This window comes from Nyctereutes procyonoides, unplaced genomic scaffold, assembly GCF_905146905.1.
Source record: "Nyctereutes procyonoides isolate TBG_1078 unplaced genomic scaffold, NYPRO_anot_genome, whole genome shotgun sequence".
Lineage (NCBI taxonomy): Eukaryota > Metazoa > Chordata > Mammalia > Carnivora > Canidae > Nyctereutes > Nyctereutes procyonoides.
In genome coordinates this window covers 42686592-42709496 of record NW_026575146.1, presented here as the reverse complement: position 1 = coordinate 42709496, position 22905 = coordinate 42686592, and the positions used below count along the sequence as shown (strand labels likewise).

The 22905-nt window shown below is 38.4% G+C and overlaps 1 long non-coding RNA gene across 1 annotated transcript in view; it reads left to right on the top strand.

The window, feature by feature from the left end:
• The window catches only part of LOC129500180 (uncharacterized), a 33457-nt gene extending 31081 nt beyond the window's left edge, over nucleotides 1–2376 (top strand). The window contains exon 3 of the long non-coding RNA XR_008662510.1: nucleotides 2101–2376. This is a non-coding gene — a long non-coding RNA (uncharacterized LOC129500180). The remainder of the gene's footprint in view (nucleotides 1–2100) is intronic.
• Nucleotides 2377–22905: the final 20529 nt, after the last annotated feature.

The window sequence follows — 22905 nt, the reverse complement described above, 5'->3', positions numbered from 1 at the left end:
AGAAAACACAGAAGTAGAGGAGATTGACGACACAAGATTCACAAAATATTGGTACCATTGAGGCTGAATGATGGGTACCTGGGAATTCTTTTTTTTTTAAGATTTTATTTATTCATGAGAGACATGCACACACAGAGAGAGAGGCAGAGAGACAGGCAGAGGGAGAAGCAGGCTCCATGCAAGGAGCCTGACGTGGGACTCGATCCCAGGACTCCAGGATCACACCCTAGGCTGAAGGAAGGTGCTAAACCGCTGAGCCACCCAGGGATCCCATGAGCCACCCAGGGATCTCGGGAATTCTTTATACAATTTTGAGTACTGAATATTTTTATAACAACAAAAAAAATTTTTTTAAATACAAGTTGAGAGAGAGAAAAGGAGCATTAGACTTTAGCCATTATTGGAAAATTGCTATTACATAAAAATGCAAACTCTATAGTACATTTTTTTTTCTATCATGAATCAAAGGCCTCTTTCCTTGGACTCCTGGATTGCTAAGGTAACTTGATCTTGTCAATGGTTCCAAGTACCTCCAGGCCAAAATTGACTTAGGTTAATCAAATTCTTGTTATAATCCATTTGTGTTAAGCAATGGAATTCCTAATGGTAAAACTATAATCAACATGTTATGACTGGTTTATGATGAGAGGTCCTATCCAATTAGGAAATTTCCCAAATCAAAGGCTCTTCACTCTCAAGAGAGCTTCACTGAATAGCAGTGGAGGTTGCTTAATTAGTAAGGTTAAAACATCCTTCAGAAACAAGGTCAAGATGATATTTCTATCTGTGCCAAGTTGATGAAAGAATCCTCTGCAGACTACACTCAGAAATCTTGGTGTGAAAATTCCTGGAAGACTTACCAACAGAAGGAAAAGGAAAATATATATTGATATTAATATTACCAACAGACTTTTGTTTAAGCACAATGTAAGCATTGGATTTACATAAGCATTTCCTTAAATTTTCCATAAAGCAACCAACGTTTTGGTTTGAGCAAACTCTTTCCCCGAATTCATTATTCTTGTTTGAAAAAAATAAGAATCTTTAAAACAACAACCCCCTCAAAACAAAAAAGAACCCATAAACCATAATTCTAAGCCAATCAATAGAGGAAATTACAAACGAGGTGATTCTTGGAGAGCCTTCCTTTCATGATATCTGTAAAGCCACTGAAAAGGATTGCAAGAAACACTGAGCCGGTCTGTGCAATAAACGGAGATGAACAACATAAGAGACCCTTTCCTCAAAATGCTGTCTGTATGTAATGACAAAGCATTTAATAATCAAGGTCTGCTGGAGAAAATGAGAGAGGATGAATCTGTACAAATATACTTGGTGGTATCAGTCCATGCAAACTAAAAGGAATTATTTCCTTTTTCTTCCCAGAACAAGAAAATCTCAGTAACAAATCCTGGGAAATTCTTTGTTTCATCTGACTAGACAACTCTATATCTCCCAAATAATTACATTCTTGTAGATGGCATCAGCTGTCAAATCCCTCATTTAACTCTGTATACTTTTCTTCTTTTTCTATTTATTTATTTTTTTAGCTAACTAAGGACTTTATTTCAAACAAAAATTAAATTAAAAAATTGAGAGCTATTTCCCTGGATGTGGAGGCAGAGAGGGATCAAGCCAAGGAATTCCCTGTGGCTAGGCTGATACCCTTACCTACTGGAAGGGTCATGATACTTGCCTTCCTCAAGGCTGGAATGGGGTTCTCTCCTCCAGAGCCCACCTACCAAGGGGAACTCAGCCTGGGCCAGTCACCTGGAGGGGACAGAGCCCAGGCAGCAGCATGGCCACAGGCCAACCACAGGGATTAAGCCCTGAGTACCAAGAACCTACTCTTCCCACCCTCCCCACTTCCTGGGACCCAGAACAGAGTAAAGATGGCCTGTGGAAAGAACCTCATGGACCCTGGCCAAGAAAAGAAAGTCCCAGTGCCTCTCACATCTATCACTTCTGTTTTCTGGAGGGCAGCGAGTCCTGTCTGTGTAGTTTAAGGTTTAATAGGGGTTATGTAGCTGATTCAAGCTTGAGCTTGAGTAAGAGTAAGTTTCCACACTTCATGCTCTATTTCTTTTTGCTACTTTCAAGACCAAGTGGAGCTTTGCATTAACAGCCAGATAGTCACAATATCTGCCACTTCCCTTCAATATTGAAGAGTCACGAAGCTAAATGAGAGAATAGTCTCCTGCGCTGAGGACAGTTATGTTAAAAATGAAAGAAGAGTGAAAGCCATCATCAAGCCTGGAGAACAATATAGACACCCACCTGCTGAATGAAGTTAACTTCAACTTGACCCATTCAGGGTTCTGAAAACTGACGAGGGGTACACCTTGCCTCTCACTCCTCAAGTTTATTTTTCAAATCTTAATCCCCCTCAATGTGTTTCTTCATTTCCACTTTACAAAACAATTAATTTAACTGAAATTAACCCAAAATAAAATTCTCTTTTCTCAGCTGGAGTTTTCTCATAATTATGAGTAAACCCTAAGAAAAAAGCTTTGTGTTTATAAAAAGAAAATGCAAGGCATTATATGGGTTAAGGTGCTTGAAAGTACCTTGAAAACTGTTTCAAAGCCTGTAAACACTACAAAAGTGTATGATTGCATTATCATAGATCCCAGTCAATTTATTGCAAGCATGTGTGATGCTAGGGTGTAAAAGGTGAACCTAATCATAGTCAGGAATTTTGATTATAAGGCTGAATAACAATAAGGATTTTACACCAACTCATGCCTTAACTGCAGGGTTGCAGCCTTGAAGAACACCAGCTGAGGCCAAGTGATTGCAGAAATTATAGTCGTTGGAACTAACATCATCTAAGAGAAGTCATCTGTACATGGGCCTATTGCCTACTCTCCTCGAAGAGGTTAACTGAGAACCCATTATGCATTTTCATTATATGCATATTTCAGTATACCCAAAGTATGAATCTCTGGCCATCCATTTTCTCTTCCACCCTTATACCTCTATTGGTACTTATGGGCCCTTGACCCAGCCCATCCCTCTAAACCCATCAAAAACCCTTGAGCTCAGCTCTGTGTAAATACTGTTCCATACAGTAAAATTCTCTGTGAAGTTAATCTGTTTCTATGCCTAATCCCTCTGTCTTGCCTTAAGGGAGACCCCTCCCCTGTCCATGCCTCACAAATGGAGACTCTTCATTCTCTCACTGCCACGGAGCTCAACATCTGGATGGAGACTTTTTGTCTTCTCTGTGCCCCACCATCACTTGCCAACAATGATCTCCTCCTATCACATGATACATGACAGCCTCTCCAATTTCCTCTTAGCTATTATTTGTCACCCTTGTAGTCACACATCAACTTCCCTTATCCCTCAATTGCCACCATTTATGAAAGACTTTAGCATGGGCACAGTCTCCCTACCCAAATCCTACCAATATCCTCGATGACTTTAGTAACCAAGTGGATGGCCCATCTAACACCTGGACCTTGTGTTCTTGACCTCCTGCTCTCTTACGATCTTCTTCTCTGCACCGCCATCAGCCACCTATTCCATTAGTATGGCCTTGAACTTTGTCATAACCCTGAAATTACTAACTAGGGCATCCCTTATTTAAATCTTGACTTCTTTTTCTTCCAGCTTACAACTACTTTTCTAGCTACTTCACCAGAGCCATGCTTTCACCTCATCAGGGCCTCCAGATAACTGTCTTGATGCAAGGCATTTTTCAAATACACTCAATTTTTTAAAAGATAGCAGTTAGAAAGACTTTGTAATGAAAAGTCTTACATTTGTTTATGTGAGCATCTAAAAACAGCTCTGGAATTATAGAGATGGGTACAAAGGGTGTCAGAGGCAAAAGTGCAGTACAACCTGCTACTACTGATTTAGGCTGTGCTTGTTATATGGAATAGTCAGAAGCAATTGTGTTAATGAGTCCCTAAATCTTCCATTTGAAGACTATAGGTTCTACATGTGTTAACAATATAAAAGCATATGTTATGCCAAAATTTAATACATAAAAGCAGAAGTGGTTAGGTAGCATCATGAGAACAAATTAGGTAAATATTATGGTATAGAGAAGGCAGCATTTCTTAAGAAAAAAAATCCACCATAAACCCAATACAGGAACAAAGCATGTTCAGATCATTTAAGTTTCAACATAGAAATAATGGGAAATAGATGTTGCTCCAGTAGGAATCCAAATCTGTAAGTTCCTGTGGCTGCAAAAGACCCAGGGCCAGAAGCAATCCAGAGGTAGATAGTGATCTGGAGAGGTATCCAGAGCTACTGCTATTTGTCTAATTTCATAAAGCCAACCTCTAAGCATCATCCTTAGTATCTTTTGTTCCTCATGTACTATTCCAGTTTCTCAGCAACTTCCCTCCATTTCAACTCACAGATATTCTACTTCTCCCTGAGTTTTCACTGCCACTTCCCTTGGATGCCGTCCCTGGTCTAAAACACATCAGTAACGATTACTATATGAGACCCCTGCTATTTCAAACATGTTTCCCATTTGCCAGCAGCATCAGCACCATATGAAAACTTGCCATATATGCAGATTCTCAGGCCACAACTCAGACCACCTGAATTATAATCTGCATTTTAACAAGACTTCCAGGTAATTCACATGCACATAAAAGTTTGAGAAGCACTGGACCAAAGGACATTAGAAATTTCTTCGCAATTTTATGGGGCAATGGTAATATAAAACCAAATTTGTTTCTACTGATCTAAAAGTAAAGAGAAACAAGAGCCCTCATTTGTTAAGAATACATTTAAACCTTTAAATTCTCCAATGAGAAAGTGTACTCAGAGTTCATGCTTCAATTTGTTGATGTTATTTGTAACTAAGAGTTCTTGAATTGCAGTTTCTATGTTTGTGGTTTAACTCCAAGTGGTGAGAAGATAGAGACAGGAATTTTCCTACATCTCCTCGTGGCCCCTAATATAGCACTATAAACACCAAAAGGACCAACAAATTCTTTCTAGTTAAGTGGGGTCTTGAGTAACAACAATATACAGAACCTAGATGTCTGTATTATAAATCTATGTGTTCAAAAACACAAGTGAACCTCAAAAACATTATGTTGAGGGAAAGAAGCCAAAGACACACAAAAAATACACACTGTTTCATAATCTCATTTAAATGAAGTTCAAGAAACAGTAAGACTAAGCTATGGTGATGAAGAGTAAAGAATGGTTACTTCTAGGGAGAGGGAGATTATAGCTAAAGAGGAACTTTAGGGTGCTTTCTGGAGTGATGAAATATATCTTGATGTAGGTTATATGATGTATATGCATGCAAAAATTCATTGAGTAGTACACCTAAGATTTGTTCATTTTAATCCATGTAAATTATACTTCAATAAGACAGGAAAAACAAAAATAAATAAAATTTATTATATTAGATATGATTTTCATAAAGGGAAAACTTGTATAAGCACAGTATTTTGAAAGTTCATGCTACCAAATCATAGCCTAAACCAGAAGTCAGAGGACTACAGCCTGCAGGTTACCATGTTTTTGTAAGAGAAAAAAAAAAAAACGAAACAAACAAAATATTGAACTGGAACACAGCCACACCCATTTGTTTACAGAGGCCATATTTTCTTCCAAGCCTAAAATATTTACTATCTGGTGCTTTCCAGAAAAAAAAAATTCACCAACTACTGACCTAGGCCAATAGTTTGCAACTTTTTTGGGAATTCTGTTTGTCTCAGAGAGTCCAATGAGAGCTATAGACTATCTCCTCAAGAAAACACACAGCTTGTTAAATATAAAATGTTACTTACAATCTCAGGAAGTTCCTATACCCTTTGAAGCACAGTCATCAAACCCAACTTAAGACCTCCTGTTTGAGGTTTCCATCACCATATACTCAGCCACTCTACTGAGAACAATCCGCAGGTTGGCTCCCTTTTCTTTGAATCACAGATGATTGAAATTCCACTTCACAGTCTCATTCGCTTTATGGAACTACTCACGGATTGAGCCAATAAAAAAATTGCAAAGATCACAATACCCAGTCCTGCATCAGTCAATATATTCTGTTCTCCTTCTGGGTGACAGTCTATATACTAATTAGCCTTAGAAATGTTTCTGAAAATGTCTAGAGTTTGGTACCAAGAGAGATTAAGCACACCAGCAGTCCTTATCCTCAATCCTAGAAAAAAGCACAAAGTGATAGCTAACAGACAAGGAGTGATCAGTGTCACATTCACACATGAAGAATATTGTCATGTTTATTCAACAGACCAAGAATACAGAGGAAGTAAAAACATGAGGACCAAACAATAGCGTGTATGAGGATACCGTGAGCTCTTTCACAGCAGGGCTCTGCCCACGCATCTATTTAGCCCCTGCAGTGCCTTGCATGTTGTAGGAAACTAATAAGCAATAAAGAAATGGAAAAATTAAACCAATTTATAAAAACAAAAGTCATTATTTTATAAGTGGTTCAGGTTTCCTGGGAGCAACATGATAGTTTGATTGATTTTGCATTACATAAAAAGACAATTATGAGCAGGGAAATACTCCCTGTTTTTCCATAATTCTGATTTCATATTAATGTGCTCACACAAAATATATCAAAGGTCTAGTTGGTGGGAGGCCTGCCAACTTATTAGCACCATTTATTGTCCTGAGAGAAAGCACTCACAGAGTCATTTAAGGAGGACACGGCATGTTTTGACCAATTCCTAAATAATAATAATAATAATAAAGGTCTTCACACAAAATAAAGGCACTCTAGTCAGCATGATCTCTGATCTAATGCTGGTTCTACAATTTTTCATTACTGCCTTACTAGCTGCTGTATGAACAGTGGGTGGCATTCTACAAAAGCTGATTAACGTAAGGATCTCAAATTGCTGAAAATTGAAGGAATGTGCCCCATGCTGACAATTTGTTAATCAAAAAATTGTCATTTCTATCATTGTGTGAGACTTTAGCCTATCTTATTTTCTTCTCAAATGCCATGTTACATACTATCCCCTCAATGAGATTGAATGCTTTTTTCCTAACAGTAAAAAGGTTTTATGTGGTCATCAAGAATCTCTCTAATTCCAACGAATCAACTACCAAAGTGGAAGGTACATATTTCTGAATATATTTACTGTTTTCAGTGTCAGTTTGATATCAATCCACAGATCTGTGGTAACACCGGCTTCATAGGTTTACCAAAAAAGCATTTTACTACTCACACAACTATATTTATTTAAAGAAAATTAAATGTATATATTCCTTTGTAGTAGTTTGCTAGCATTATTAAGGCCTCAGAGCAATTGGCATACATTAGCCTATGCAAATGGATATTTCAATGTAGACAAATGATGACTATGAGAACAACCATATTTAGGTGCCAAAATGGACTCAAAAGAATATAAGGCTAACACTAGTCTCTATGACTCCTAAACCACAGGGCACATGAGCCAAACTCACCACCCCTTAACATTTGGCTTGAAGTCAAAGTGCACCGCCCTCTCTCATTAGAATATAAGGCTAACACTAGTCTCTATGACTCCTAAACCACAGGGCACATGTGCTCTCACCACCCCTTACCATTTGGCTTGAAGTCAAAGTGCACTGCCCTCTCTCATTAGAGCAGACTAATAACTTACTCCTCAAAATTCTTTCCCTAACTCTTCAACCTTTACTTTTCATATAGGCTGAGAGTAAGTATTTGCCAATCCTGCAACACTAGCATTGCATTCTCTACTAAGAGAATGTTCTATATGGATGGTCTGGCATCTTAATTTAAGATGAAAATAGGGATACTGTCACAGATCTTGTATTTTAATGGCACCACAGAGAACAGGATATAAACACCCTAGGGTATGTATGAAGAGGGGAGTCAGAAGAGAAATGTGCACATAGAGCCAGGATCTTAAATGACCCTACCTTCGGTAAAAGAAGAATTTGCATCCACCCAAAAAAAGTAGACACCACAGAAATTGCCCATCTCCCCTTCATATTTTTAATCGTAAGTTATGCCTCACACTGCTTTATGACCTAAATTTGTACCACTTGTTTGATCTGAAAAGCCCTAAGTCCAGAATTCCTTTTAAGATGCAACTTAGCAAAGTTGCAGAATCAGGAAGGAGAACAGGCAAATTTTTACTGGAGAAGTGTACATGTACCCTGTCCTCCTGGCATTCCCAAAGGAGCTTGAAACACGAGCTGACATTAAAAACTTACAAGCCACATGAGGAAACAAGGCACAATGAGCAGGAATTGCCAGGAGCAACAAGTGGCAAAGTCAGATGCACAGAGCCTGAAGACATTGGAATTTTTATATACAGAATATAAAATAAGACTATGTCGTATTTCTAAGGAAATTCCAGAAAATATTGAAAATACGGGCAAATAATGAAAACTATCAAGCTCAGGCAGATTTGAAGAAAGATAAGAAAAGAAAAAGAGGAGAAGAGAAGAAATGGAGGAAAGGAAGGAAGAAAGAAAAAGAAAGGAAGGAAAGAAATCCAAGCATGAAAATGTAATAACTAAAATGTAGAATTCAATTGATGGATTAACTGGCAAATTGTATGCAGTGGAAGAAGTAATGAGCTAGAAATCAAGCTGAAGGTTATATGCAGAATGCAAATGTTTACAAATTTGACAAGATATTGATTCTTCTAAGATAACTTAATGTTCAAAATTTTTTATTTTATTTTATTTTTTAAGATTTTATATATTATTCATGAGAGACATAGAGAGGCAGAGACAGGCAGAGGGAGAAGCAGGCTCCTTGCAAAGAGCCTGATGCAGGACTTGATCTTAGGATCCCAGGATCATGACCTTTGCCAAAGGCAGATGCTCAACCACTGAACCACCCAGGCATTCCAAAAAAATTTAATAAGAAAATTTCAGAGAGAATTTTGGAAATAAATTGAGAAAACATTTCTAAATATAGTCCACAAAATGGAACAGGAATGAATGGAGACTAAAATATTGAAAAATAAAATGAGGAGTGTCTCCTTTTATTTGATAAAAATAAAATAGAAAGGTGCTGTTATCACAAGAATTGACAGACACATTAGTGTAATAGAATGTGTAGCCATTCTATATTCTAATGAGGAGGAAACCTTACTATCTGATATTGAAGCTTCTAAACCAATAACATACTACTTAGAAACATTTCTAATACTGTCTAGGAAATAGTATTAGAAGATTGGCCCAGCTCACAGAAGTCATGCCAAATCTTCACATCACAGGAGTGACCAAAATAAGTGAGAAGGAAGTTTCCTTTCTTGCATCTTTGACATTGAATCTCTTTTCCTAGTAGGAAAAAAGGAAGGCAAAATAAATGAATAAATAAATACATACATACATACTTAAATATTTAAATATTAACAGCGGATGATTTAGGATGTTGATAATACATGTAATTATATTTTCTCAGCACGTTTTTAGTTTCCAAAGAATAATATCAATAGTTAATTTAGAAAACACATTTTAAAATAGAAAAAATAGGTGAATATTTAATTAAGTTCAGGGCATTCACGGCTTTTTTTAAACTAAAAACAATGAAAGAAAACATAAAGGAAATTAATGTAACTAAATAGTTTTTATAATTTTGAATATAGTTTTTTTTAAAGATTTTATCCATTTATTTATGAGAGACACAAAGAGAGAGAGAGGTAGAGACACAGGCAGAGGGAGAAGCAAGGCCCCATGCAGGGAGCCCGACCTGGGACTCGATCCCAGGTCTCCAGGATCATGCCCTAGGCTCAAGGCGGCACTAAACCGCTGAGCCACCCGGGCTGCCCCTGAATATAGTTTTTAAATGTTAATGGAAAACTTGAAAAATGCTTGCAATAGCTGTGATTGGAAGTTAATATCCTCTATATTGAGAGCTCTTAAAAAGAAATAAAACCTCTGAAATATAAACATATATTTCACAGAAAAATAGAAACAAATAATAAACTTAGGATAAACAAATTTTCTATTAAATGTTCAACTCTGCTGTTAAGGAGCAGCAAAGCAAAATGATGAAGTATAACTTAATTCTATCAAAGAAGCAAAAATTTTTATTTAAAATTATAATAATGCTCATTGCCAGTAAAATGAGGTTAGATTGACACTTTTACATTCTGCTAGAATATATGCTGTTACCACTTTCTAGATATCTATTTTGCAATATTTCTGTTCATGCCCCCAATCCAGTAATTCTACCTCTAAGTCTCTATCCTAAGATTTTTCATCGTATTACATATAATAATAAACATTCAGAAACCATCCAATTATCTGTGAGTTTGCATGTAAATTTTATGCAACAATTAAAAATTATTTTTTCAAAAGATATTTAATGAATTCAGGATAGACTTTCAATGTAGTCAATGAAAATAAAAGTTATAAAACTTCCTTGTGATCATGGTTTTATTCAAATTATTTTTTTAACATATAGAAAAAGGACTGAAAGAAATAGATCAGATGGGAACAGTATTCCTCACTGGGTAGTAGAATTAAGAACAATTTTTATTTTCTTTCTCTAATTCTATATGTTCTCAATTATTAAAAAACACATTATTTTTATATCTTAAAAACAAGAGGAACACCCAGGTGGCTCAGTGGTTGAGTGTCTGCCTTTGGCTCAGGGCCTGATCCCGGATTCCTGGGATCGAGTCCCGAATTGAGCTCCTTGTATGAAGCCTGCTTCTCCTCCCTCTACTTGTGTTTCTACCTCTCTTTCTGTGTCTTTCATGAATAAATGAATAAAATCTTTAAAAATAAATAAGCATTATGGGGCACTTGGGTGGCTCAGTCAGTTAAGTGTTTGACTCTTGATTTCAGTTCAGGTGACCATCTCAGGGTTCTGAGATTGAGCCCCACGTCAGGCTCCCCACCCAGGGCAGAATCTGCTTGTCTTTCTCCCTCCCCACCACTGCTCCTTCTCTCCAAATAAATAAATAAATAAATAAATAAATAAATAAATAAAATCTTTTAAAAATAAAAATAAGCATTGTATTTAAAAATCTGTATGGGTTTAAGAGTCAATTTTCATCAAATATATCAGAAATAAAATAAAATATGTATATAATAATCTAATACCTAAAGAGAAAAGAACTGTGTTTAGTGAATAAAATGTCTTTGTTACAAAAACCACTGTGCCCTCAATAGAACTTGAATGGAAAATTTACATGTGAAGAAATGCAAAGAGTAATAGATGAATAAAGATAAAACCAAGTAATAAAAAACAGGAGTATTAAAGTAATCACACAACATCTTTTTTTCTCTACCAAGTCAGTGATGTTCACTTTGTCCCCACCCCAAAGAACAGTGACTGGCAAGAGTATCATGAACAGGCATTCTCTCCCACTCCTGATGGAGTATAATATGTTAATTCAATCATTGAAATCATCTGGAAATGTGTATCAAGATTTTAAGGTATTTCATGTGGTTAGACCCAGAAATCTCCCTAATTCTAGCTTAAATACATAGTCATAAAAGAAGTGGCAGGAGTCTCCATGCACAAAGATCATTGGGGCAGTATTTAGTTTCAAATTCTAGAAACCTTTAACTGTTCAACACTTGAGAGATGGATAATAAATTTTGCAAACATTAACCTGATGTTAATTGCAAGTTTTTAATAATGTGGGAAAATATTTGCTAAAATGTTAAAGGCAGGGACGCTTGGGTGGCTCAGTCCATTAAGCGTTTGCCTTCAGTTCAGGTCATGATCTTAGGGTCCTGAGATCAAGCCCCAAGTCATGCACCCTGCTTAGCAGGGAGTCTGCTTCTCTCTCTTCCTCTGCCCCTCCCCCTGCTCATGTTTTCTCACTCTCTCGCAAATAAATAAATAAAATCTTAAAATAAATAAATAAATTGAAATAAATAAATAAATAAATAAATAAATAAATAAATAAATAAATAAAATGTTAAAGGCAAAAAAGTTACAGCTATTGGGTGACTGGGTGGCTCAGTCGGTTAAGTATCTGCCTTGGGCTCAGGTCATGATCCCAGAGTTCCAGGATTGGGTCTGCATTGGGCTCTGCTCAGCAGAGAGTCTGCTTCTCCCTCTGCCCCTTCCCCCTCTCATGCTCTCTCTTTCTCTGTCTCTCAAATAAATAAATAACATCTTTTAAAAAGTTACAACTATTAAAAATGTGCGTATGAAAAACAATTAGAAGCAAATATACACAAATAGTAATAACTCTAACAAAGAAACAAGGAAAACACACTGGAATTTTTCTTAACCAAAGGATTAGTATTCCAGAGTGACTGAAGGTGAAATTTGAAACTGTAGTAACAGGAACCATTTTGGAATTCCCTTCCAAGACTTCATTTCTAGTTTTACCTTTCCTTTTAATTTTGACTTATGTCAAAATTTTCCAAGGATGAGGATTCAAAAAACTTGAGATAATTCAGAGAAACCACAGCCTCCTGCCAACTTATTCAAGAAATGTCAGACTTCTTAATTTATTCATACACTTTGCCTATCAGAATTCAATTTGATGAGGTTTTTATTGGTCAGCTGCAACTGTTTTTTGTTGTTGTTGTTTATTTTTTAATTTAATCACAGGGGTCACGCTCCTTGGTGTGTTTTTCTACTAAACGAGCTATTACACAATTCAGAGCCTGCTGACCTTGGGAGGATTCATGGTGTTTTCCCAAATTATTATGTACTATGCCAGATCCTGCAGGTGCAAAAGGTAGCCTAGCTTTACAAGTTGTCTAAGGAGACAAGGTTTCATTGTAGAAATATTGGGGAATAAACAGTATGTGCTACAGGCATTCAGAGAAGTGGCTAATTGGTATAGGCTGGAATAAAACAAAGTAGCATTTAATGAGCACATACTAAATACCAGTCACTGAGAGTTGTGCTTTTTAATAAACATTCTCATATTTTTCATAATGGTCTCTCTGATAATCATTATGACCCATGCTTTGTAAGTAAGGTAACTGGGCCTCAGAAAATATGTAACTTTTCCTAAATTCATGTAACTAATGAGCAGGCATATATTATCCCATTTTTCCCCTGCTACTTCACAGAGAAGGGTTTTGACAAAAAAAAAAAAAAAAAGGAATAACATATCGATAGGTGAAAGGACAGATATTCTATAAACAAATTATAATCCATGTGATAGTTTTACCTCATAAATTGATTAATGACTGGAATCAGTTTAGTAGGATATTTTTCTCCTTATGAAGTAGAAAGTCTAAGGTCATCAAAAATAACTAGTCTTGGGAACCCTGGGTGGTGCAGCGGTTTAGCGCCTGCCTTTGGCCCAGGGCGCGATCCTGGAGACCTGGGATCGAATCCCACGTCGGGTTCCTGGTGCATGGAGCCTGCTTCTCCCTCTGCCTGTGTCTCTGCCTCTCTTTCTCTCTGTGTGACTATCATAAATAAACAAAAATTAAAAAAATAAATAAATAAATAACTAGTCTTTTTTTTTAAAGATTTATTTATTTATTTATTTATTCATGATAGATCTAGAGAGAGAAAGTAAGAGGCAGAGACACAGATGGAGGGAGAAGCAGGCTCCATGCCAGGAGTCCGAGGCAGGACTCGATTCCGGGACTCCAGGACTGCGCCCTGGGCCAAAGGCAGGCGCCAAACTGCTGAGCCACCCAGGGATCCCCAATAACTGTAGTCTTAAGCAAATATCTAAAGTCTCTCAGTTACTCTTTTCAAAAATCACAATATTAAACTGATTCCTATACCTTCTGGTTTATAAAATGAAAAGGAAGAGAGTGAATTCAAGTGATGATGCTTCAAAAAGATTCTTGAGAAAATATCAGACTCCCAATTTACATCATACTCACCATTTGCCATGTTTTTAACACATTATCACACCCAAGTACTATTCAACTAGACTTTTCCAGGCTAGTAACATTGGAAAATTTTATTTATAAAGCAAATAAAAAGTTGAAGAAAAGGCAGTAGCCTCCCTCCACAGGGAGTGGTCGAGATAAAAGTTCTGTTTGTCCAGGCATTTATGCGTAGACTCCACTGCACTTTGGTCTCCACACTGGGCAAGATTCACCAGACTCCTTTGGAATATTCACAAATCAGAATCAGATTCAAACTAGAGGAATAAAAACGTGTCACCCTCCAAATCATCTCACCTTAGAAATATGAAGAAGTCAACACTGCTGTTCATGAATTTTCTTTCTGTTTCCTTTGGGGTGTGGAAGCAGCAGCTGCTTCCCTGAGAGACTGAACACCTTATCTGAAGCCTACACTCCCCCTGCTCCTCCCACCCCGACTTGGTGAGCTTCCATGTTACAGAAGTCAAACTCCCTCATACTTAAAGAATCCTGTGACCCTTGTACCTTCGCACAGTGCCATTTGCTACTGGTCATCTTACTATAGTTGGTGGACAATTCCTCTCCCAAAGTGTGAGAGAATGATAGCTACTGAAAAAAATCGTCATTTGATCTTTCCAGAATGGTGGGATAAATGCATGGTATTAACTTTTTCAATTTGATTTCATCAAAATTATAATGGGGAAAGTCTCTAGTTATTTGTGATTAGCCTTGAGGTTCTGAACAAGAGGAGGGAGGGAAAACATTTCCAGACCTTTCCTTGAGTTGTGCCAGAACACACTATGCTAGAAACTGGAAAGTCTAGCTTCTATTACTTTCTGTGTGCCAGTTAATAGATCACTTAATGGCTCTGGGCCTTAGTTTATTCAACTGACAAATGTGGATGATGAGTGCTTGATGGAGCACCAAATAATATAACACAAATAAGACAATAGAATGCCCTCTGTAAACTGATAGGTGATACATAAATGAAAGGTATATGTAAATGAGAAGCTTATCATTATTACCTGTTTCCTGCTTTTTAACTAAAGCTTTAATGGCTTTATCTGTAATCTGGCATCCATTAATGGAAAGTCCTTGAAGGCTGGAAGTTTACCAAAAGAAAAAAAAAGTTACATCTCAATAATGTCTCTATTTAAAAAGAAGAATTCATGCCAAAAGCTTGTGGTTCTTTAGTTTTTCAAATAGCCTTAAAATATTCAAAGAGGATTTTTATTTTGGTAAACAAGGCACTTTAATTTTGGTGTATCAGCTTTGGAGGGCAGCTCAATAAATCAGGCACAAATATTTATCTTTATTTCTTGGATTTCTTTTCTGTAACTTTTTGTTTTTGTAGAAAATGTATTTTCATTTCAAATTATTTTATCAAGGCTTTGGTTGTATCCAAGGAACACGGTTGTATAAGGGTTATGGAATATTCCCGCGTGGTCATTTAAAGTACAGTTTCTATCATCATCCCCATGTTATTAAGCCAAGAATAGTTTCCCATCAATTAAAGAAAGTATATAATTACATCATGATCCTTATAAAAATTCTCTATACTCAATACCAGGCCAGGTTTCTGTTAGAAATTAACGAAGAAATGAAATACAACGAGTCTTACATAGCCTTTGATTTTAGATTTACCACCATATATACTGGGACATAAAAGCAATAGTGCTTTTTATATGGCACATTCCTTCCCATTGGTTGCACAAAATCAGAAAAGGTAAAAAAGCATCTTACCTGATACCAGATTACACTAATAGTAGGGATTCTTTCTGAAACCAAGGCTCAATATAAAGTCCTCATCCTAAAATATCCTATAAGGGAAATTTTCATGTTGAGAAGCATGAAATAAAGTAATAATAAATAATAATAATAATAAAGTCACATGTTATAGAAATGTGTATTTTACATAATTGCTTGGAACAAAGGAAGAATACTAAGGCAATAGTCCCGAAGATGGAGAGATTTCCCTTCCCATCAGGCATGCCATCTGCGATTTTGAAGCAGGTTATGAAGGACTTGGAAGTTGTGCCATTTTCTTTACACAGGCAACTAGAAGAAATTATTGATATTTCTCAGTGCAGCCATTTCTTTTTTTTTTTTTTTAAGATTTTATTTATCTATTCATGAGAGACACAGACACACACAGACAAGCGGAGACACAGGCAGAGGGAGAAGCAGGCTCCACGCAGGGAGCCTGACATGGGACTTGATTCAAGGTCTCCAGGATCAGGCCCTGGGCTGAAGGCAGCGCTAAACCTCTGAGCCACTTGGACTGCTTTCAGTGTAACCATTTCTTAGTTTTCATCTGTTATATACATATGGACACATTTAACAATGGATTCCTGTATTATTTCACCTTTTAGGAAACCAGTAAGGACACTGATATCCTCAAAATGATACTAAATGTATTTCCCAAACAGTTCTTATGGACCCTGCTTGCAGAAATTACATTTGTGATGATTGACAATACATCTAATTTTCCTGCTTGGGATGGAAAAGCCATAATGCCTCATTGCCTTCTGCATCTGAGATATATTGATGTCAAAGATTCTGATGATTTCAGATTAAAAATTCTGAAAGAAGCCTTACATACTGTCAGGAGAGTTATCAACCTCATTAGAGCAAGGGATTGGGTAGTTGAAGAGGCAAACCAGTTTTTAGAAAACTTAAACTATTTTGGCCACAACTCTACTCTAGAAAAAGGAATTAAGAGCAGGTCAATGATGATATCAGAATGGCTGTTCAAAATTGTCTTGTTTTCTTTTTCCTTCCAGAAGTGTGCTAGGATTATAATTCCCCATTCATTGGAGCTTGTTGCTTGCCCATGAAATATAATCAGTTGCTTTAGGATCCAGCCCATAAGTCACCACATACCCTTTCCCTTCTTCTATGACAGTTGCCAGTGCTCCAGACAGTTCTTGCTTTTCAAGTTTGGGCTCTGGTCTGTGCCAGATGAAGCTATGTAATGGAGCATCCAACCAATCCAAGGCTGACATGAGCAAGAAATAAACCTCTATTGTTTTAAGCTACTGAGATCTTTGTTTAATGTAATCTTTGTTATAATGTAATCTAGCTCTCTCTTGACTGATTCAAGGACTATGTCAACTTTCTATCCCCAGAGTACCTCGACAAGGAGAACTCTACAGATAATCAGAAACATTGCAGAACTCTTTTTCATGCCTCTTAAACTCAGATGACCCTTAAAATTTAAATGGCAATCTGTAATCCTTTCCTCACTGCCATAAACAACACCAATGATAAAAAGCCTGCCAAGGTGACCTCTTGCTTTAGGAACAAAGGAAGTAATACAATATCAATTCAACTTAAGAGCCTCTGGGAAATCCAGAATGCCTTCATCTTGATACCCATCAACCATTATCTGATAAAGAGACCTTCTAGAGTTCTGATTCTACTTATACACCTCTATTAGGGCTCTCAGCTTTTTGTTGAAAACAAAAAGTCACAACCATTATGATGTTAAAGATGATCTTTGCATTCAGAAACAGCCTTTATATTAGACTTGCTTTGGGGTAGATATAATTTTTGCTTTAATTATGCAGTTTGGAATTATTTCACTTTGTCGGGGATGGGATTAACTTTTGCATGAAAAGTATTTATGAGATGAATTATTTGTAAAGATTATGTTCTGATTTTTCTGAAGAGTATAATATTTCAAGGCAATGTATCAGTAAGTATAAATGTACCAATTAATATATGTGTATCAGTTGATATATAATATACATATAAATATATCATAGATGTACACATACTTGCATATATTAATATACTTATCAATACATGCAAAAGGCTTTATGCATGTTTATGTGGCTCATTATGGGTGAGGAATCCATTGCTTTCATCTGAATCTCAAAGAAGTTGTTATCCATAACATTGTAACTACTTCGGGATCCCTGGGTGGCGCAGCGGTTTAGCGCCTGCCTTTGGCCCAGGGCGCGATCCTGGAGACCCGGAATCGAGTCCCAGGTCGGGCTCCCGGTGCATGGAGCCTGCTTCTCCCTCTGCCTGTGTCTCTGCCTCTCTCTCTCTCTCTCTCTGTGACTATCATAAGTAAATAAAAATTAAAAAAAAAAAAAACATTGTAACTACTTCTCTACCATGGGCCAAATGTTGCCTGACATCTGATTTTGTAAACAAAATTTTACTGGAACATGACTAGGCTCATTTACATACATATTATCTATGGCTGCTATGAAGGCAGAGTTGAATAGTTATGATAGACTATATCATAAAGCCTAAAATATAAACTACCTGGCACTTTGGAGATATAGTGTTCTGATTCCTGTTCTGGACTCTGCTTCATCTAGATATCTGGCTCTCATGGTTGTGAACTGAGATCAGTAGAGTTGACTCTACAAAAATCATGACTTAGATTAGAGCCAAACGTTAAACCCAGAGAAAAAACTTCCTCACTGTTTCTTTCTGCGAGAAACAGATACAAAGCAGAGGGCAATGAGACTCTTGGTTCCAGTATAGACTGCACTACTTGTACTAGATGTGTGAAGTTAGACCAGTTATTGAATCTCACCATGCCTACATTTACTCCTCAGCAAAATGAAGAAACTAATAAGAATATCAACCTCATAGGAATTAACAATACATACATAGCCCTTAGAATAATGGCTTGTATACAATAAGAAGTGTTATTTCAAAAAATATATTATCAATGAATTGATTGGAGAAATGGCAGGGTAATTGTTGGTGTGTTACCTTGAACCTCCTTGTATGAGAGCATCTCACCCACATCCGTGGCATCAGACCAACTTACATCCACTGCTGTCAACCTGCAGGAGCGGGCCCCTGTGTGGAGCAGGACCTTGTCTCTTATAAGCGTAGGACCACTGCAGCTTGTCACACTTGGCTGCTAGGTGATTAAAACCAAGTCAGCATTTATTAGAAATGCTTCAGAATCCCTTTAGAACAGAACATGATCAGAAAGATATGCCAGTAATTAACAGACAGGATTAGGAGTAAGAGAAAGCACCATAGATGCCAACAGTTGAGGTATAAACTGTTTGGAAAAGGGAGAAGAAGAACATGACTAAAGCCATAAAAACTAGAATATTTCAGGGGACCTGAATGGCTCAGTCGGTTAAGCATCTGACTCTTGATTTCGCTCAGTTCATGATATCAGGGTTGTGAGATGGAGCCACCTGTTTGTCTCTGAGCTCAGTGGGGAATCTACTTGAGATTCTCTCTCTCTCTCTCTCTCCCTCTGCCCCTCTCCCTGCTGCATGTGCCCCACCCCCCTAAAATAAATAAAAACATCTTTAAAAAAGAAAAAAACCTAGAATGTTTCTCTTTCAGCCAGCCTGTTTTCCAGCAGGTCTGTTTACGCTGAACCTGCCACATCTTCCTTCTGATAGCCAAGGATTACACAAAGGGAGAGAAGTAACTCTAGAGCCATTATAGGATTATAGGACCTCACTCAAATGACCAAAATTATGTAGTCATTCAAAGTTATGCTTTTAATCGAGAAAATATGTAAGTGAAAATGAGGACCACAGAATGCTTTATATATTATAATCTCCATTATGTTCCTTAAATGTTGTTTTAAAATGCCCTTTAGTAAATATGTATTGGGGCACCTGGGGGGCTCAGTCAGTTAAGGGTCTGCTTCCTGATTTCAGCTCAAGTCATTATCTCAGGGTCATGGAATCAAGCCCCACATCAGGCACTCAGGCAGAGCTCACTTGAGATTGTTTCCCTCTCTGCCCTTCTCCCTGCCCACTCTCTTTCTCTCACATAAATAAATAAATCTTTTTTTTTAATTTTTATTTATTTATGATAGTCACACACAGAGAGAGAGAGGCAGAGACATAGGCAGAGGGAGAAGCAGGCTCCATGCACCGGGAGCCCGACGTGGGACTCGATCCTGGGTCCCCAGGATCGTGCCCTGGGCCAAAGGCAAGCGCCAAACCGCTGCGCCACCCAGGGATCCCAATAAATCTTTTTAAAAATAATAAATATGTATTAGTTTTGTAGCCTAAAAAGTGTTGTTTGCAGCAAGGCAAAACTAATTGTTAATGAACAACTCAGAACCATGATTAGCTCTGAGAGATGGTGGCATGGAGATTGAGTGCAAAGGAGCATGAAGCAGTGAGGTGGGGTGGGGGTAATGTTCTATATCTGGATGCAGTAGGCTACACAGCTGTATGCCTTTGTCAGAACTCCACAAATGGTACACTTGTATGTCTTTCCTTATATACAAATTTTACGTCAAAAAAGAAAAAGAAAGAAACTATAATGATATGCTTGCTGAAGTACTTAGGAGAGTGGTATACCAGATGTCTGTAACTCACTCTGAAATTAATTTTCAAAACAGTAAGATGGATTGATGGACAAGTAGAGAAATAGTTATGTTTGTGATAAAGTGAATATAGTATCACTTAATGGTAACAGCAAAGTGGTGAGCATAGGTTTTAACTATATAATTCCTTCTAGATCTAAGTATATTTAAAAATGGGGGGGGGCAGTGCAAGATGGCAGAGAAGTAGGGTCCCCAAGTCACCTGTCCCCACCAACTTACTTAGATAACTTTTTAAAAATGTTTATTTATTCATGAGAGACAGAGAGAGAGAGAGAGAGAGAGAGAGGCAGAGGGAGAAGCAGGTTCCATACAGGGAGCCCGATGTGGAACTTGATCCCAGGTCTCCAGGATCATGCCCTGGGCTGAAGGCAAGCTAAACCACTGAGCCACCCAGGCTGCCTGATAACTTTCAAATCGTCCTGAAAACCTATGAATTCCACCTGAGATTTTAAGAGAGAACAGCTGGAATGTTACAGAGAGAAGAGTTTTCGCTTCTAACAAGGTAGGAAGGCAGGGGAAAAAATAAATAAATAAAAAAGAATCCAGTAAGAGAGGGCCCCCGCAAGGAGCCGGGCTAAGGCCACAGAGCAAGAGTCCCCAAGACAGTAGAGCCCAGCCCCGGAGAAGCAGGAACTTTAACAATCTGCACTGGATTCTTCCCAGAGGGAAAGGCACTCAGCAGGGAAATCGAGCAGAACCGCAGGAGGGGTGGGAAGCCTGCAGCTTCCCGGGGTCAATAACAGAGGAAGTGCACCCGGGGAGGGCACCACACACACCACGGGCCAAGTGTGGTAAAGGGCTGGAGCGTGCCCAGCAGGGCCTCGGGAGAAGCCGGTGGGTCCGGTGGGGCTCCGGGTGGAGGGGGCTGCGCCCTGCTGCCTTTGGGGGCTGCGGCCCTGGGAGTGTGATTCCAGCAGCACAGGCCCCAGATCCCAAGGCGCCAGGGAACATAGCCCAGGATCCTATGCTCCCCCTGGGACAGGCGTAGGGAGGAGGGCACAGGACAGCGAGGACACTCCTGCCACCAGGCGCCCCCAAGCTGTGAAGATCAGTGCCACCCGGCACCCCAGGAGCAGACAGGCCAGTGCGGACTGGAAGCTGCAGTAGTTACTGCAGGAGCTGACTCCAGGGCTGGGGAGCTGTCCGCTGCCAATGTGGTTGTTCCTCCTTGTGCCACCCTGTGCCTGGGACGGAGCAGGGCCACCAGGGGACAGAGACCTCACAGGGTAAACAGTTCCCACTGAGCTCTGTACCCGGCAGGGGGGGGGCGGGCCAGCTTCCCCAGGTGCACACATCTGAGAATCAGCACAGCAGGCCCTTCCCCCAGAAGACCAGCTGGAAGGACAAGGTAAGAGCAAGTTCTTGGTTGAGTTCCCCCTCCTTCCTCAAGGGAGAAGTCAAGGGATTTACAGTATATAGAACCAGAGGGTACCCCTCCTTTACTTTTTTTCTTCCTTTTTCCTCTACAAGTCATTTTTAAGCACTCTTCACTGAGCAAAATGACTGGAAAGAAGAACTCACCCCAAAAGAAAGAATCAGAAACAGTACTCTCTGCCACAGAGTTACAGAATTTGGATTACAATTCGATGTCAGAAAACCAATTCAGAAACAATTAAAAAGCTACTGGTGGCTCTGGAAAAAAAACATAAAGGATTCAAGAGACTTCATGACTGCAGATTTTGATCTAATCAGGCTGAAATTAAAAATCAATTAAATGAGATGCAATTCAAATTGGAGGTCCTAACGACAAGGGTAATGAGGTAGAAGAAAGAGTGAGCGACATAGAAGACAAGTTGATGGCAAGGAAGGAAGCTGAAGAAAAAAGAGAAAAACAATTAAAAGACCATGAGGAAAGGTTAAGGGAAATAAATGACAGCCTCAGAAGGAAAAATCTACATTTAATTGGGGTTCCAGAGGGCACTGAGAGGGACAGAGGACCAGAAAGCATATTTGAACAAATCATAGCTGAGAACTTCCCTAATTTGGGGAGGGAAACAGGAATTCAGATCCAGGTGATAGAGAGGTCCACCCCTAAAATTAATAAAAACCGTTCAACACCTCAACATTTAATAGTGAAACTTGAAAATTCCAAAGATAGAGAAAATCCTTAAAACAGCAAGAGACAAGAGATCCCTAACCTATATGGGGAGAGATATTAGATTAACAGTAGACCTCTCCACAGAGACCTGGCAGGCCAGAAAGGGCTGGCAGGATATAGTCAGGGTCCTAAATGAGAAGAACCTGCAGCCAAAAATACTTTATCCAGCAAGGCTCTCATTCAGAATAGAAGGAGAAATAAAGAGCTTCCAGGATAGGCAGAAACTGAAAGAATATGTGACCACCAAACCAGTTCTGCAAGAAACATTAAGGAGGACTCTGTAAAAGAAAGAGGACGACCAAAGAAACAATCCACAAAAACAGGGACTGAATAGGTATTATGATGACACTAAATTCATATCTTTCCATAGTAACTCTGAACGTGAATGGGCTTCATGATTCCATCAAAAGGTGCGGGGTTTCAGACTGGATAAAAAAGCAAGACCCATCTACTTGCTATCTACGAGAGACTCATTTTAGACCTAAGGACACCTATAGTCTGAAAATGAAAGGTTGGAGAACCATTTACCATTCAAATGGTTCTCAAAAGAAAGCAGGGGTAGCAATCCTCATATCAGATAAATTAAAGTTTATCCCAAAGACTGTAGTAAGAGATGAAGAGGGACACTATATCATACTTAAAGGGTCTATCCAATAAGAGGACCTAAGAATCATGAATATTTATGCCCCTAATGTGGGAGCTGCCAAGTATATCAATTAATAACCAAAGTAAAGACATA